Here is a 15,594-nt window from a genome sequence, read left to right as displayed (position 1 = left end):
AATTTCATCGATCTGCAAAGCATTAAAAGATCCGCCAACCACCGATCGATGACACGGTCGTATGCTTGAGTAAAACTAACGTCTATCGCTCATTGTTTATGTGGACTTCTGTAGACTTGTGTAAACAGGTTTTCTCTTTTTTTTCAAAATTAAGATCTGTTCTCCGATTGTGGTCGCGGGGCGACGTATCACTTACCTTATTATTTTAGCTCGGTATTCGTAAACGAAACACCTCAAAGTGGATTCCAATCTGAAACCTGTGAAAAGTCTAGGGTAAACTTACTACGGTAAATATAACAAAAGAAAAAATTAAAAGGTGTATAGACAAACTCAAAGTTAATAAAACACCAGGGCCTGACGGTTGGCATCCAAGAATCTTAAAGGATATGAAAAATGAGATTGTTGTTCTAGAAATTATTTTCAAGAAATCCATCATATCCGGAGATGTCCCAAGAGAATGGAAGCTAGCTAACGTTACTCCCATATTCAAAAAAGGTGACAAAAAGAAACCAAATAACAATAGGCCTATAAGTTTGACTTCAATCGTAGGAAAAATAATGGAAACTATCATCAGAGATGCTATCGAACATCATTTAGAAAGTAACCGTTTGATAAATGATAGCCAGCATGGTTTCAGACGGAAACGTTCTTGCGTGACTAACTTACTCGAATTCTACAACACAGTTATCTCGAATTATGACAAAAGAAACAATATAGATTTAGTATATCTAGACTTTGCAAAAGCTTTTGATACCCTCCCACACGAAAGACTAATTACTAAATTAGCTTTACACGGAATAAGTGGTAGCCTATTAAGTTGGACTAGTAATTGGTTGAATGGTCGAAAACAGAGAGTTGTTTTAAATGGAAAAACTTCTGGATGGAAAAATGTTACAAGTGGAGTTCCTCAGGGTTCCGTTCTTGGGCCACTTCTATTCATAATATATATAAATGATATAGACCATGGACTAAAATCTACTGTTTCCAAATTTGCTGATGATACAAAACTGTGCGGAGTGGCAAAAGATCACTCAAACCAGTTAGATATTCAAGAAGATTTAGATAAATTACAGCAATGGTCTGAAAAGTGGCTAATGAAATTTAACACAAGTAAATGCAAGGTAATGCACATAGGTAAAAATAACAGTAAGTACGATTACAAGTTATTTGGAAATTCGTTAACAAAAGTGGATAGTGAAAAAGATCTCGGCGTAATTATCAGTAACGACCTCAAATGAGATTCTGGGACTGATTGCGCGATCTTTTGATTTCAAAAGTCCATCACTCATTAACAAGCTATATAAATCGTTAGTTCGTCCACATTTAGAATATGCTGTTTCCGTATGGTCACCGAATCTCATTAAAGACATTGACAGACTGGAAAAAGTACAACGGCGAGCCACAAAACTGATCCCAAATATAAAAAATAAATCATACGAAAATCGACTAAAACACATGAATCTGTTTTCCCTAAAAAAGCGTAGACTCAGAGGTGACTTGATACAGGTCTTTAAGATTTTAAAGGGAATTGACAACATCAAAAGTGACAAAATTTTCACATTGAATGAGAATCAGACAAGAAACAATGCTCTCAAACTGTCCGGAAATAGATTCAATTTGGAAGTGGGTAGAAACAACTTTGCCAACCGTGTAGTTAATGAATGGAATAAACTTCCTGCACAAGTAGTGCAATGTAGTTCAGTTCGAAGCTTTAAGAATCATTTAGATAAATACCTAAGTAAGATGCTGTAATGATTATAATTTATCTTATATTATTTGTTTTAGTTTTGTTATCTTTTGTCTGTCTGATTTTCATTTATTATTAGTTATATGTCAATTTATTATTATTTACTATTTACTTGTTTGTTTATTATTTAACTATACCTATGCATTTATTTATGTATTTTATTTGTTATTTACATTATTATAGTTTTTATTTATTATTTTATCATTAATGTGATTTTTTTTTTCGCATCCGACCTAGATATGGATCAAAGGGTCTCCTGTCGGTATGCTCCGCCTTTGTAATCCTTATTCGCGTCATTTCCTACTACTTCGATGACGAAGACTGTTTTCGCTAGCTTGTCTTTCACTCGTACCGCCTATCAATCCTACCTTAGCTAATTATTCTCTATATTTTTCTTCCACTGCACTTTTTTCATTCGCATCTTCCCGTCGTTCGCTCCACATGCACACTACCCATACGCATCAGCCAACACCCGTTCGCCCCTTTCTACACGGTGACCTTTGACCCCGTGCCGGGGGTGCCAACTGCACACCCAAACCGCACCACATTCATACCACCCCCCCTTGATCTCGAGATCAACCTATACTTTGTCTTCTTCGTCTCCTCTCCTTTCTACTTCATAGTTCTGCAACCATCCCGGAGGACGTCTATTACGCTGCGGTCGTCGAGGCGCTGCTCCCCCATCCACTACCGCATCGTAATCCTCTTTATAGTTTTCTCCGCCATCCACTGCACGAAGAAGATCCAGGATATGTCGTGGCACTCCCTCGACAAAGATGTTGTTCCGCAAATGTACCTCCGTTACGATACCCCTCGTTCACTCTGAGGTGCATTTACTATCCTTTGGCTTCACCCATACCTCCTCCCCCACCTGTACTGAGGCAGCACCTTCTTCAGCATTGGCCGGTAGCACCGGCGCTACCCTGGGATGTAGCCATATTTGAATAAGGCTCTCTGTGGAACCGAGTCTTCGTCTTGACCTGACCTAGGGGACATATTATACCAGAAGACTGCCTCCATGGGCGGTATTAGTGCCCTTTCGACGATGGACTTAATAGAGCAATGGTGTCATTCTACTATTCCATTTCCGCTCGGCCGGTAAGTAGCCCTCCACTTGTCCAGCATTTCTTTCAGTGCTCCCGACCGACAACGCGGTGCTATTATCCACCAGGACTTCATCCACTGGACCCTTTTCCAGAAATATTTCATCACCCGTGCAATTTCCTCTCTCGTCTCCGTCTTCAGCTCCCGCCAGACGGCGAATCGTCCTGGACCACAATCAACCATTGATAAGTACATGCCCTGTCGATAGTGGGGTACATCGACCGCCAACCTCCTCCAGTTCTCTTCTACGCTGAGTTCCCCAGTTGCGTGTGGTCTTGGGGCGGGATCTATTGGTTGACATTGGACACATGCTCTCACAGACAGCCGAACTTCTTCCCTCGTTGTATTCGGATCAACTTTCCTTGCAAGAACAATAACCTATCAACACCTAGGTGATCTGTTCCATGCAACTCCTCCACGCATAGGGATCCTGCGGCGCACATTTCAACCTTCTCTTCTTCCTGTTCTTCCGGCACTCTCAGCCAACTTTTCTTTATTCTGGTTAGCACGTCCGCTTTTTTTACTCCCGACGACACTTGGGTTACGCCCACCTTTACGCTGAACTCGACTTTTAACTCCTTCAGGATCCCAAGGCGCCGTTTCACAGTGACTTCTGCTGTCCCTTTCGTGCGTAGTCTCTTCTCAGCAGTCAGCATTGAGTTCATCCATCCCGCCATCGTGGCTGAGTCTGTCCTGATTTCGATCTCTCGCGTAGCCCCCATTTCAGCGCCAAATTGACTCCTTTTACAACCACATCCAACTCCGATACATTAATGTGATGGTAGTCATCCTTTTTGCGTTGCCACGCCCCATCTTCGACTACCACACCTCCTATCTCCAGGACTACGCCGGTTGCTATGCTGCTAGCATCACACCATATTACACCTATGTTCTGTTGCGGTGCACTCCACTGTCCTCTCACTGGATCATCGCGTCTCACCCGTCGTACGACGTCACGTATCATCGTGAGCGTGCCCTCATCAACCTTGTCTCCCCAACCCTTCAACCCTGACCGCCTCTTAATATAACTGCACGCCACACGGAGCCAACCTGCGATCGGGTAGTGACCAACCAATTTGCCACACAGCGAGAAGAGCTCTCGTCTGCTCATCTCGTCCGTTACATCCGGGATCTCGTTGCCTTTCCTTAACATCAGGTTTCCGTTCCCGTCCCTCTCTAGTCGCACCCCCAACACCGTTTCCCCTTCCATCGGTTCCGGCTCCTTTGAAACCGATCCAAACCGAGCTAAGTGCCCCACTACATCCGACGTCGTTACAACAGTATCATCCACTAATATATCATTGAGGTAGGAATCCGTGCCCTTCTTCAATACTTCAGTCTTCTTCAGTACTGTCTTCAGGATCCTCGTCATTATCCTCGGAGCTGAGCACAACCCAAATCCCAGTCTGGACAAGCAATATGTTTCACCTTTATATTCTATTAGTTAGTATTTCCATAGCTTCTTCGCCATGTGAATTTGCGGGTAAGCCGCCCGTAGATCTACAATCGTGGACGCACCCCTCATTTGACACCATTTGCGTAGTCTCGTTACATATGTCTACAAAATCATCGCCTGTGTGACACCTTACAAACTGGTTCAGCTCTCGGAATTCCAACACTAGTCACACTTTGTTCTTGGTTGGCTGCACCACTGCCATCAGAGGCAAAGATTCCATCCTCCACTGGCTCCTCCCAAGGACTCAAAACTCCCTCATCAATCCACCGCTGTACTTCGATGTCAAAGTTATCCCTCAACCCCTTTCCGAGAGTCTGTTCATAGCAGCCGATTTTGTTCTTCAATATAGGCGATCCTCCTTTGAGGTACTACTCTACCTCGCACTTCTGGCCATCAAATTTTTCCGGCCTCTGACGGCTCCTCCCTCTCCATTCCGTACTCGAATCACGTATCGCTCCAACCCTCACTTGCCCGGCGACAAACGTGAATTCTCCGAGCTATGTAACTGCATCCATTCCCAGCACCACTTCAATTCCCTCTATGACCGTTCTAATAGCAAGTACTCTTAGTCATATCGGATTTCCCCTACACCGTCATTTCAACTTCCTGGTCGCCTTCGCACTTTGTCTCTCATCAACTGTCACCAGGGCCATATATCCCTGTATGAATCATTTAATTAGGTCGGCAGTTACAACGTGGTTGAACAGCCGGAATCTACTTGTGTTCTTGCACGTCTTCCTCTCAGCCAGACATCTACAATTGGCATACAGTTGGGGAGCGACCTTCCTTTGATTGGGTGGCAGCTCGCACAGCAGCCGCCCCCTTGTCCGTTTCCTTGTTCGATATGTCCTGGTTCTCTACATTCGTAATAGATAGCCTCCGTCTCCCCACAATCCCTTGCGAGATGGCCAGGGCGCCTACACATATAACAACGCATCCTAGGTGGTCCCCTCCATCCGCTGTGGTCACCCTGGACTCCCGCGTCTCCCCTTTTCTATCGGCCGGTGGACTTTGACCCAGTAGTTCTCCCCTCTTCCCGGGTGAGTCATCGTAGTGGCATCTCGATACACGGTTTTGTGCAAGGCCTTTTGATTTCTCTGTCGCTATTGCAGCTAACGGCCTACCCTTCTGTGTCCTTGTGAGAAGTCTAGCACGGACTACCAACACGTCCATGCTCGCAGACACGGCATCATCTACTTCCTGTAGCCCAGCAGATACGTGATCTGGGAAGCCATTCACAAACACCATTCTAACTACTTGTTCCAAGCCTTCGCCTTTAAGTCTCGATAGTCCCGCTAATCTCCTAATTTCGTTGGCAAAGACGTTGACCTGTTCGCCAGCCCAGCGCATTCTTTGTAGCCGATTAAACGATTCGAACGCACTCTCAGCGAATGCCTCTTCGAGCCTCTTTTTCAGTTTTTCTGCATCTTCTTGATCTCTCTCTTTCATTTCTAAGTAGATGGCTAATGCGTCGCCTTCCAGATTAAGGGCAATATAGCTCGCGACGTCACTGACACCAGTTAATTTTGCCACTAATTCTATCTTTTTAAACCACGCGGTGACGTCTCCATTGCCATTAAACGGCTTTAGGGTTATGTTGCTCATCTTGGAACTGCCTAGATAGCTTGTGGTCGCGGGGCGACACATTACCTACCTTATCCGCGTTATTTCCTGCTTCTTTTTTGATGACGAAGACACTTCTCGTTAGTTTGGCTTTCACTCGTACCGCCTATCAATCCTACCTTAGCTAATTATTCTCTATATTTTTCTTCCACTGCACTTTTCTCATTCGTATCTTCCCCTCGTCCGCTCCACATACACATTGCCCATACGCATCAGCCAACACCCGTTCGCCCCTTTCTACACGGTGACCTTTGACCCCGTGCCGGGGGTGCCAACTGCACACCCATACCCGTACCACATTCACCACATTCGTACCACACATATAATAGTCGACACTATTGTAATTACTATTTGTTTTTTCTTTTTGTTAAATTTTTGTTCTTACCTTATGTGTACCATTCTTTGCCTAAATTCCTTTAATGTTTTCCCCAAATATAGGAACATATACCGTAGATTTTCTTTGTTTATTACCAAACCATTATATTTTTTTGTGTTTTTTATTTTGCAATCGTATACACAGATATAAAATTACACAGTATTTAAATTGTGAACATGACACTTATTACCAATGTAGCATTATTGGTTCTAGTACTGAGTTTTTTGCTATTCTATTATTTACTTCTGAATCCGACATTTAATTCTTCACTGTTGTTTACATACGCCTATCATTGAATAAATCATTCATCTATCCCTGTATCCTCCCTATTAATTCATCAACCCTTTCTAAGTTCAGTTCATGTGTGGAAAATATCATGACTTCCGACAATTTTTACCATCCTTTTTAATACGTAATTCTGATTATGTAAATCTAATGTAGATGACCGCCCCACTGAATTAATTCTGGGATACTCCTGTGAATTATAACGTTCATATTGGAAGCATAAAAATACATACCTGTGATCGGCAGGGATTCATCGAGCCCTGAAAGGTACAATTAGTGCGCAAAGCATCATGTGTCTTTGCTGAATATTGTAATAATTATTTCAATTCTAAAACTTTGTTTTTAATATTCCATTATAATATTATAACTTATCGTGTCCTTGTGGTCACTTGGCGATTTTCTTCGTCTTTGTTCTGGTGGTGGTGATGTGTGCGTCGACTTCGGGCGTGGTATGGTATGGGTGATAGGTATGGGAATGTAGAGAAGGATGAAGGTTTGTGCTGAGGGGAGACTGGTTCTCTCACAGAACGCGTCCCCTCACGCTTCGTCGTATTTACACTTCACACGATAGGGTTTATATGAGGCCTGTGATTGGGATAAATCTTATATCACTCCACAATCACGAATCACTTCTGATCAGTTTCAAATCATGTCTCGAACTACGTAAAAAGGGATCCGACCTCGCGCCGAACGCCTAGTGACCTTTGACCTCTCGTTGCTAAGGGTCCATTGGAGGTGCAACTTCACCTTAACTGAGGTGAAAATGTTGTACGATACATATAATAGATAATCCTCATATATGGAAATTAGAGATGGATAATACACCAGAACCAATACTCAAGACAGAGAAGCCACCAGGTGGTAAATTAAAAGATAAATAACGAAAATGATACATCGATAGCTCAACATTCCTGGAGAGGATAGTCAACCATGCATGGTCGTGTACAAACCACGATAAACAAGTGGCATTGAACGCGCGTTATGTCTCCCACGCGGCTAGACCTGACGCGCCAGCCACACACACCTGCCTATGACAGTACGACCCTGCTTGACCCGACCTAACCTAATCCGGTGCAATTATGTAATGACGCACCACGGAAGACTACCCACACTGTATTGACATCGGCTCCTGGCCGTATGTAAAACCAGTTCGGTTATACCTTAATGATAAAAGAGACGAACTCATCAAACCTCTTTCTCTTCTCACAGTAGCATCGTTCCTACACTGATAACCATTTGTAGCGACAATGGACCCATCTACCACTGCCACATCCGACTCTACAATGCCCGCTGCCAACGCCATCTCCCTAAAGCTGCCACCCTTCATTACGGTCGACGCTCCCTCCTGGTTTCGCCGGGTGAAGATCTAGTTCCGCTTACGGTACATCAGTGCGCCCCAAACGAAAGTAGACTACGTTCTCGAGGCGATTCCCAAGAATGCGTTCCCGCTTATCTCCCAATGGCTCGATCAACACGACGACGTCATCCAGTATGACGCTCGGAAGCAGTACTTGCTAAAGAAATTCACGCCGTCAGAGGCCTCCAGAGACGAAAAAAAACTCCCAACAGCCACTGGGGAACATTAAACAACATACCTCGAGATGCTGTCTATCGCCCGCCTCCCACCCACAGCCAACTGAACCAGCAGGAGCATCGATATGCTCCGTCAAATGTGACTCCTGCGCCTCCCAGCGCCCGTCCGACCCGTCCTTGGCAACGCCGAGGACATGACCATCGACGAGGTTTCACGGAAGGCGGACCATCTTGCCCAGGGCGCCGCAAGAAGGGGCCAGGACGTCTATACTGCTAACGACGTCAAGGATGAAATCACCACCGCAGCAGAATTGCCAGCCAATAGGCCCCAACAACAACAACGACGCAACATCATCCCTCCTCTACACCTGTGCTACTACTACACAAGATTCGGCGCCTTCGCCAAGAAATGCCACCCAGGATGTACCTGGACAAAAACACCTAAAAGAAAAGAGCCACCGTCCATCACGGTGGCCTCTACAGACGCGACGGGCCTCTATATCAACGGCAAGTCCTCTAAACGTCGTTTCCTTGTCGACACCGGCGCTTGCAGGTCCATATTTCTTTTATCCGCTGCAGAACGCCGGGTCCCCAAGAACGTTGGAGTTAGGCTCGTTGCCGCTAACGGCACTACCATAGCCACCTACGGGTGGAAACGCCTACACCTCACTACTCCTGGAACTTCGTCCTGGCAGACGTCAGGACGCCCATCCTCGATGCTAACTTTCTTGTTCATTACAGGTTACTGGTCGATGTCGCCAATAGCCCCCTGGTCTGCGCAACTGCATCCGCCTCGACGTCCCTGCAAATCGCGCCACAGCCAACTACGGTTGCCGAAATCGACGCTAGAATGCCCTACGCCCATCTACTCACGGAATTTCCCGACGTCTTCAAGCCTGAGCTGCGACAAACACCACATATGTCAGTTGACATAGCGTGTATCACTACATCAAGACATCTGGACCCCCGGTATTTGCCAAATACCGCCGCTTACAGCCCGAGAAACTCACCGTCGCCAAGAAAACCTTCCAGGAGATGGAGAGACTAGGCCTCTGTCAAAAGGCCTCTAGCCCTTGGTCCTCCCCCTCTCCACCTCGTCAAGAAGAACGAAAGTTCCTGGCGTCCCTGTTGAGACTACCGGCGGCTGAACATGATGACGGAACCTGACCACTATCTACTCCCAAACAACGCCACCGTCACCACATACCTCAACGGCGCCAAGATCTTTTCGACATTGGACCTCCTGAAGGGGTACAACCAAATTCCGGTACATACAAACGACATCCCGAAAACCGTCATTACCATCTCACCTTTAATTACTCCTGCGTCGGTTTGCGAAACTCAGGTGCGACCTTCCAGCGCCTAATGGACGGCATCCTCGGCTACCTCGACTTCTGCGTCTACTACGTCGACGATATCCTGGTATTCTCCAAGTCACCTAACCAACATCTCTATTCTCAAGTGTCTCCAGGACAACGGCCTCATCGTCCGTTTCGACAAATACAGCTTCGGGAAAAAGTCCGTCCCATTTTTGGGACACATCTCTCCTGACGAAGTTCGTCCCCTGCAGGATAAAGTCGCCGCAGTCGACAAGTTCCCCAAACTCACCACCATCAAAACCCTGCAGGAATTTATTGGGATGGTCAATTTTTACCACCGTTTCCTCCCTAACATCTCGCAAACGCTGCACACACTCTATAACGCCCTTCACAGAAAACCGAAGGACTTCCAGTGACACCCCGCGATGCAAGCTGCCTTCTTCAACGCCAAGAAAGCCCCTGCCCCTGCCATCACCCTCCCCTTCCCTACACCAGGCGCCCAGTTACAACTGTCAACGGACGCCAGCAATGTCGCCATAAGGGGTGTGCTCGAGCAACTCGTCCATGGCACACCTACACCCCTTGATTTCTTCAGCAGGAAACTCTCCAGGGCCGAGCTTAACTACAGGACCTTCGACAGAGAGCTCATCTCCATCCACCACGCTCTCCGCCACTTTCGCCACTTCCTCGAAGGCTCCTCCTTTATCATCAACACCAACCATCAACCTCTGGTACACGCTTTCTCGAAACAACAGAATGCCTGGTCCGCCAGATAGCGCCGCAACCTCTCCGCCATCGCCGAGTTCAATTGTACTATCAGGCACGTCCCCGGTACAAAGAACCCTGTCGCCGACGTCCTCTCCCGAATAGCCGTCGGCACAATTAACGATTTTTGTCGCCCACTGTCAACTCTCTGTTACCTTTCTTGCCACTGTTAGTCCTTTAAATACTGTAGTCACTGTAATCCCTCTTGTGGTCCTTACTTATGGATATGGCAACTCACTTTTTTTTTAGTTGGTAGGACCTGTTGCCTTCAATCATTCAACTTTATCAAGTTCTAGAATGCCTGTTCCTCTTAGTCTTGGTTCTCTTCACTAACAGGTTTCTACCTTTCACTTCACTAAAATTTTCTGTCAAGGAGAATTAAATTCTAGAGTTTTCTACACCTTTCTTCTGTTCAATCCAATTAACAACACACAACGCACTCTGCGACGTTTTTCTGAGGAGTCCCACGAAAGCACGTATGCAAGCTCCTACGCGAGCTTTGCAATGACGTAGTGATTTCCTTAGTAAAATAATCTTTAACTTTATATTTAAGATCCCCCAAAAGGCGTGATCTTACAATCGTGAACCAATTGAATTTTCTCCACCCTTTCACCAATCAGATTCTTGGTTTCAAGTCTATATGGCAATATTGTTTACTTAGAATAATCTCGAGTTTCTGCATAATTCTCACTTACAGTAGGTTACAAAGGAATGTCATGTCAGTAATACACTCGAGTTCCCGGCTCTTGTTTACAAATATGGCGGAAAGGCGGACTCAGACAGTTCGCTCGGGCTATTATTTTATCAACAATCCTGCCTGTAAAATGCAACAATCTGTCTCCTACCAGTATTTTCTATCAGCCTCTCACACAGTTCAACTCGGCCTCGACTACGAAACTATCGCCAGAGACCAATGGGAGGATCCTGAAACACTTGCCTCCAGGACATCCATCACATATCTTAAGTGACAGGGTGTTCCCTTCCACGACAAACGCACCATCCTTTGCGACATCAGTACCGGCCGCCCACGACCCCTGATCCCAGCCGCCTTCCGACGTCAAGTGTTCAGCTTTGTTATAGGGTGGCTAAATAAAAGTATATGAATCGCTGTAAAGGAATATATTAATCACAATGTGATAAAGCACTACGATATACAAATGTGTGCCTTTACTTCGGAGGCAGAGTAACAACTCGCCGCCAAGCCTTGAGTTGACGCAAAAACATACAGAAGCTCGCTTGGTCCTCCCTACAGACTGTACAAGAATTGTAAATAAATAATATAATGACAATGATAAAATTAATATCCAACAAAATCTATGATAATCATATAAAGGAGAAACGTACTATTCCCAATTGAACAATACGTAAGTGTAATACACAACAATAATTGTACGATACTACAACGTAGCACAACATTACATTGCTCGGCCACCACCAGTTGGTCCCACCAAACAAACGAGAAAAATGAATGACCGAGGAAAGACAAAACTTAAATCATATACAAACGACTCCACACACACTACATTTCTATATCATACAAAAATGTTGAGAAAATGTGTACATGAACACACCCTATATAAGAAACATACATAGTACACACAGATATATATACAAATAATATTTAATAGCTAAAAAATGGTTACACACTTACACTATACAAATCAAGACAATACACTTTATAGCTAAACAAAATTTACACATGATACAATTGAAGACAATTCACTTAATAGCTAAACAAAAATTACACATTATACCAATCAAGGGAATACATTTAATAGCTAAACAAAATACAAAATACAGATCAAGACAATCATGGATAACAACATCAACAATGTACACATACATATATAAAGGCATATATAGACCCTTTGAACGGAGATTATAAGGCCTAGTTTGTACAGTGGGGCTTGGGGGAGGCCGGGCAAATACAGGTATAGACACTCTTGTTACTTTAAGCCGTCTACATGCAAGATTTCATTCAATCCCTAGGAAGGATCAAAGACCCTGAATTTATTGGGATGCAACTTTTCAGTAACCAAAAGGGGACCTGTAAACCTACAATTGAGTTTAGATTGGCGGTCAGACATGCTTTTATAAACATGATCACCAATACTTATGTTAACAGGCGTAGCTTTGCTATGCCAGTGTTTCAACATTTTGGACTTGGAGTCATCAAGTTTTTCTCTTACAGAATCATAAATCCTATGTAATGTGTGACATTGGAGTTGACTATAATCATCAAAATTGTAGAGGGGACGAGTAGGACTGTCTAACACATCATATGGGAGCCGTTTTTCCACTCCATAGATGACGTAATGAGGCGTCTTACCTGTGGAAACATTAATTGTGCTATTAATGCAAGCACTGACATGCGGAAGCCAATCCTCCCAAGATTCATGGAGGCTACTAGCAACGTGCCTGAGAATGTCCAAAATCTTCCTATTCGTCCGCTCTACTAGACCATTAGATGCAGGATGGTAAGCAGTCACAAAGGTTTGAGTGATGCCGTAACGTTCACAAATGTTCGCTAAAACCTCATTCCTAAATTCAGTCCCAGTGTCACTAAAGAGAACTGAATAGAGAGAGAGAGAGAGAGAGAGAGAGAGAGAGAGAGAGAGAGAGAGAGAGAGAGAGAGAGAGAGAGAGAGAGAGAGAGAGAGAGAGAGAGAGAGAGAGAGAGAGAGAGAGAGAGAGAGAGAGAGAGAGACTAAAGCATGGGCAACTACTGGAGCAGACTTGCTATGTAGGGGAGCCGATATTACAAAACGACTAAAGTGGCCCACACACATAATGACATACACAGAACCTTGACTATTACGAGACAATTGTAAAAAGTCTATAGCCATTGTCTGAAAAGGACAAGAAGGAGTAGGGTACTCTAGGATAGGAGCAGTATGCTAAGAACCTTTGTTCTGGGCACAAGAACTACACTGGGCTACATGAGTGGTAATGCCCAGTCGCATTCTAGGCCAATGATATTTCTTGCGAGCGAGCCATAGTCAGAGTTTTGTTACGACCTCGGTGACCAGCCTGAGGGGCAGCATTAGCAAGATAAAGAATAACAGGGACAAGAGACTCAGCAATCACTAACTGGGCCACATCCTGCTCAAAAACTTCCATATTACGAATGAGAACATTATCCTGTAGAGAAAATTAAGACAGAGATACAAGTAACTCTGGTAAGGTGGTATCATCACCAGATTCCAAGGATAAACGACAGCAGACCAAACAGGGTCCTCACGCTGAGCTTTGGCCAGGTCCTGCAGGGAGAAGTTATCAATCACTGTAACTGCAGCTACAGGTATATTACATGATAGTGCTTCAGCAACATTGTTTGCATGTCCCGGAATATGCTGAAGGGTCAGATTAAATTCTTCAATTGTAAGGAACCATCTGGCTAGGCGGCCTGAAAGGTTTTTGCCTTTGAAAAGCTGTGTGACAGCAGTGTGCTCCGTTTGGACTGTAACAGCATATCCAAAAATGATATATCGAAAATGCTTGAAAACCCACACCACTGCCAATGCCTCTAAATGTGTAACAGAGTAACGAGACTCATGGTTGTTAAGAATGTGACTAGAATAGTCAATAACATGGGGTCTACATCCATCTATTTGCTGCATAAGTACAGCTCCAATACCTGTACCAGAAGCATGAGTACAAATAGTAAAGGGAGGACTATAATCAAGGAATACCAGCACAGGCGCCTCAGAAAGGGGATGCTTCAATGAATCAAAACTTCCTTGGTGAACATCACTCCACTGGAAGGAAATATCCTTCTTGAGGAGACAAGTAAGGGGAGATGCAATTGAAGCCAAATTCTTAATAAATGCACGATAGTGTACTGCCAGTCCAAGGAAGGAACGTATATGTTCAACTGACCTAGGTATAGGGAAGTCCCTAATTGCTTTGACTTTATCATCTGTGGTGTGTCTACAACAAAACCTAGGAATTGGATGCTAGACTTAAAAAAAGAACACTTAGGCAAATTGAGTTTCAATCCAGCATCAGCAAAATATTGGAAGATCATGGACAACTTATTGAAGTGGCTTTCCACATCCTTGGAAACTAAGATTAAGTCGTCCAGGTAAATAAAAAGTCCGTTAGCCACTAGGCCATGAAAAATGGAGTTAAGCAAGCGCTGGCAAATCAAGGGAGCATTCCGTAACCACATGGAGCAACGAAGCCATTCATAATATCTTGTTGGAGTCGAGAAGGCAGTGATCTTACGAGATTTCTCCTCCAAGGGAATCTGCCAAGAGCCCGCCTTTAAATCTAAGATGGTAGACATCGTATTACCTGTTCCAATGGACTGGAGATCGCGATCTCTACTTAGGCAGACTACGTGGTCGAGTGATCGAAAGGGGTAAGGAATGAATGTCTCAATCCGATCTATCTTTACTCTGTAAGTGACAGGCTTATATAGTGCTCCGGGATCACTCAACAGTCCGATCGGTCAATTAGCGATCGCCTCGTGACCTGGATTATGGATTAGCTAGGTAAGACCACCCGCTCGCGCGGGATCGGTTTTTGTGGGAGGGGAAGAATGTCTGTAAGAAAATGAAAATGAAAAGATAGTAGTGTATAAAAGAGGGCTTTTGCCACCGTGACCTGAAGGGCTGGTGTCCCGGTGCGTCCCTAACAATAGTCGCTGAAATATAGTTCTTGTTTATTTGTTTTTATTTTGTTTTCATCATATACTGCAGTGTCTCTTGTGGTTTGTTTGTGCCATATGACCTTAAGCTGTTCCCATATTTTTCATGCCTTTTTTCTTTTTATTTTCTTTTTTTTTCTTCTTTTTTCTTTGTGACTTGGCTTTTTTTTTTCTTCTTTTTTTTTTTACTCTTTTTTTTTACTTTTTTTTAGAGTTCCCAAAGTTTCTCTTTTTCTTTGGGATCTTTTCTTCCTGTTTATAGTTCTCCGTTCTTACAAAGGATTACAAAGGATTACAAAGGCGGAGCATGCCGACAGGAGACCTTTTGGTCCATATCTAGGTCGGATGCGAAAAAAATCATTATAATAATAAAATAATAAATAAAAACTATAATAATATAAACAACAAATAAAATACATAAATAAATGCATAGGTATAGTTAAATAATAAACAAACAGGTAAACAGTAAATAATAATGATTTTCTTCATTATTTCCACCCCTAATCATGGGACTCTGTCTATCTATGTTTGTGTGGGTTTTCTTTTTCTTCTTTAGTGTTTCTTCTACCTCCATCATCATGGAGTTTTCTATGCTTTCTAATGTGCTGTGTTCTTTCTAGTCTCTTTTCACTGAATTTGTGACTTATTTTTTTCCCAAATATCATGAGGTCTTCGCTCGTGGTGCTTTAATAGTAGGTCGCTTTGTTTGTGGGTTTATTTTGTTTATGTTGCGTG

Source organism: Oratosquilla oratoria, chromosome 37 (genome assembly GCF_046742065.1).
Source record: "Oratosquilla oratoria isolate Oo_2021 chromosome 37, ASM4674206v1, whole genome shotgun sequence".
Classification (NCBI taxonomy): domain Eukaryota; kingdom Metazoa; phylum Arthropoda; class Malacostraca; order Stomatopoda; family Squillidae; genus Oratosquilla; species Oratosquilla oratoria.
This window is presented reverse-complemented; position numbering follows the sequence as displayed.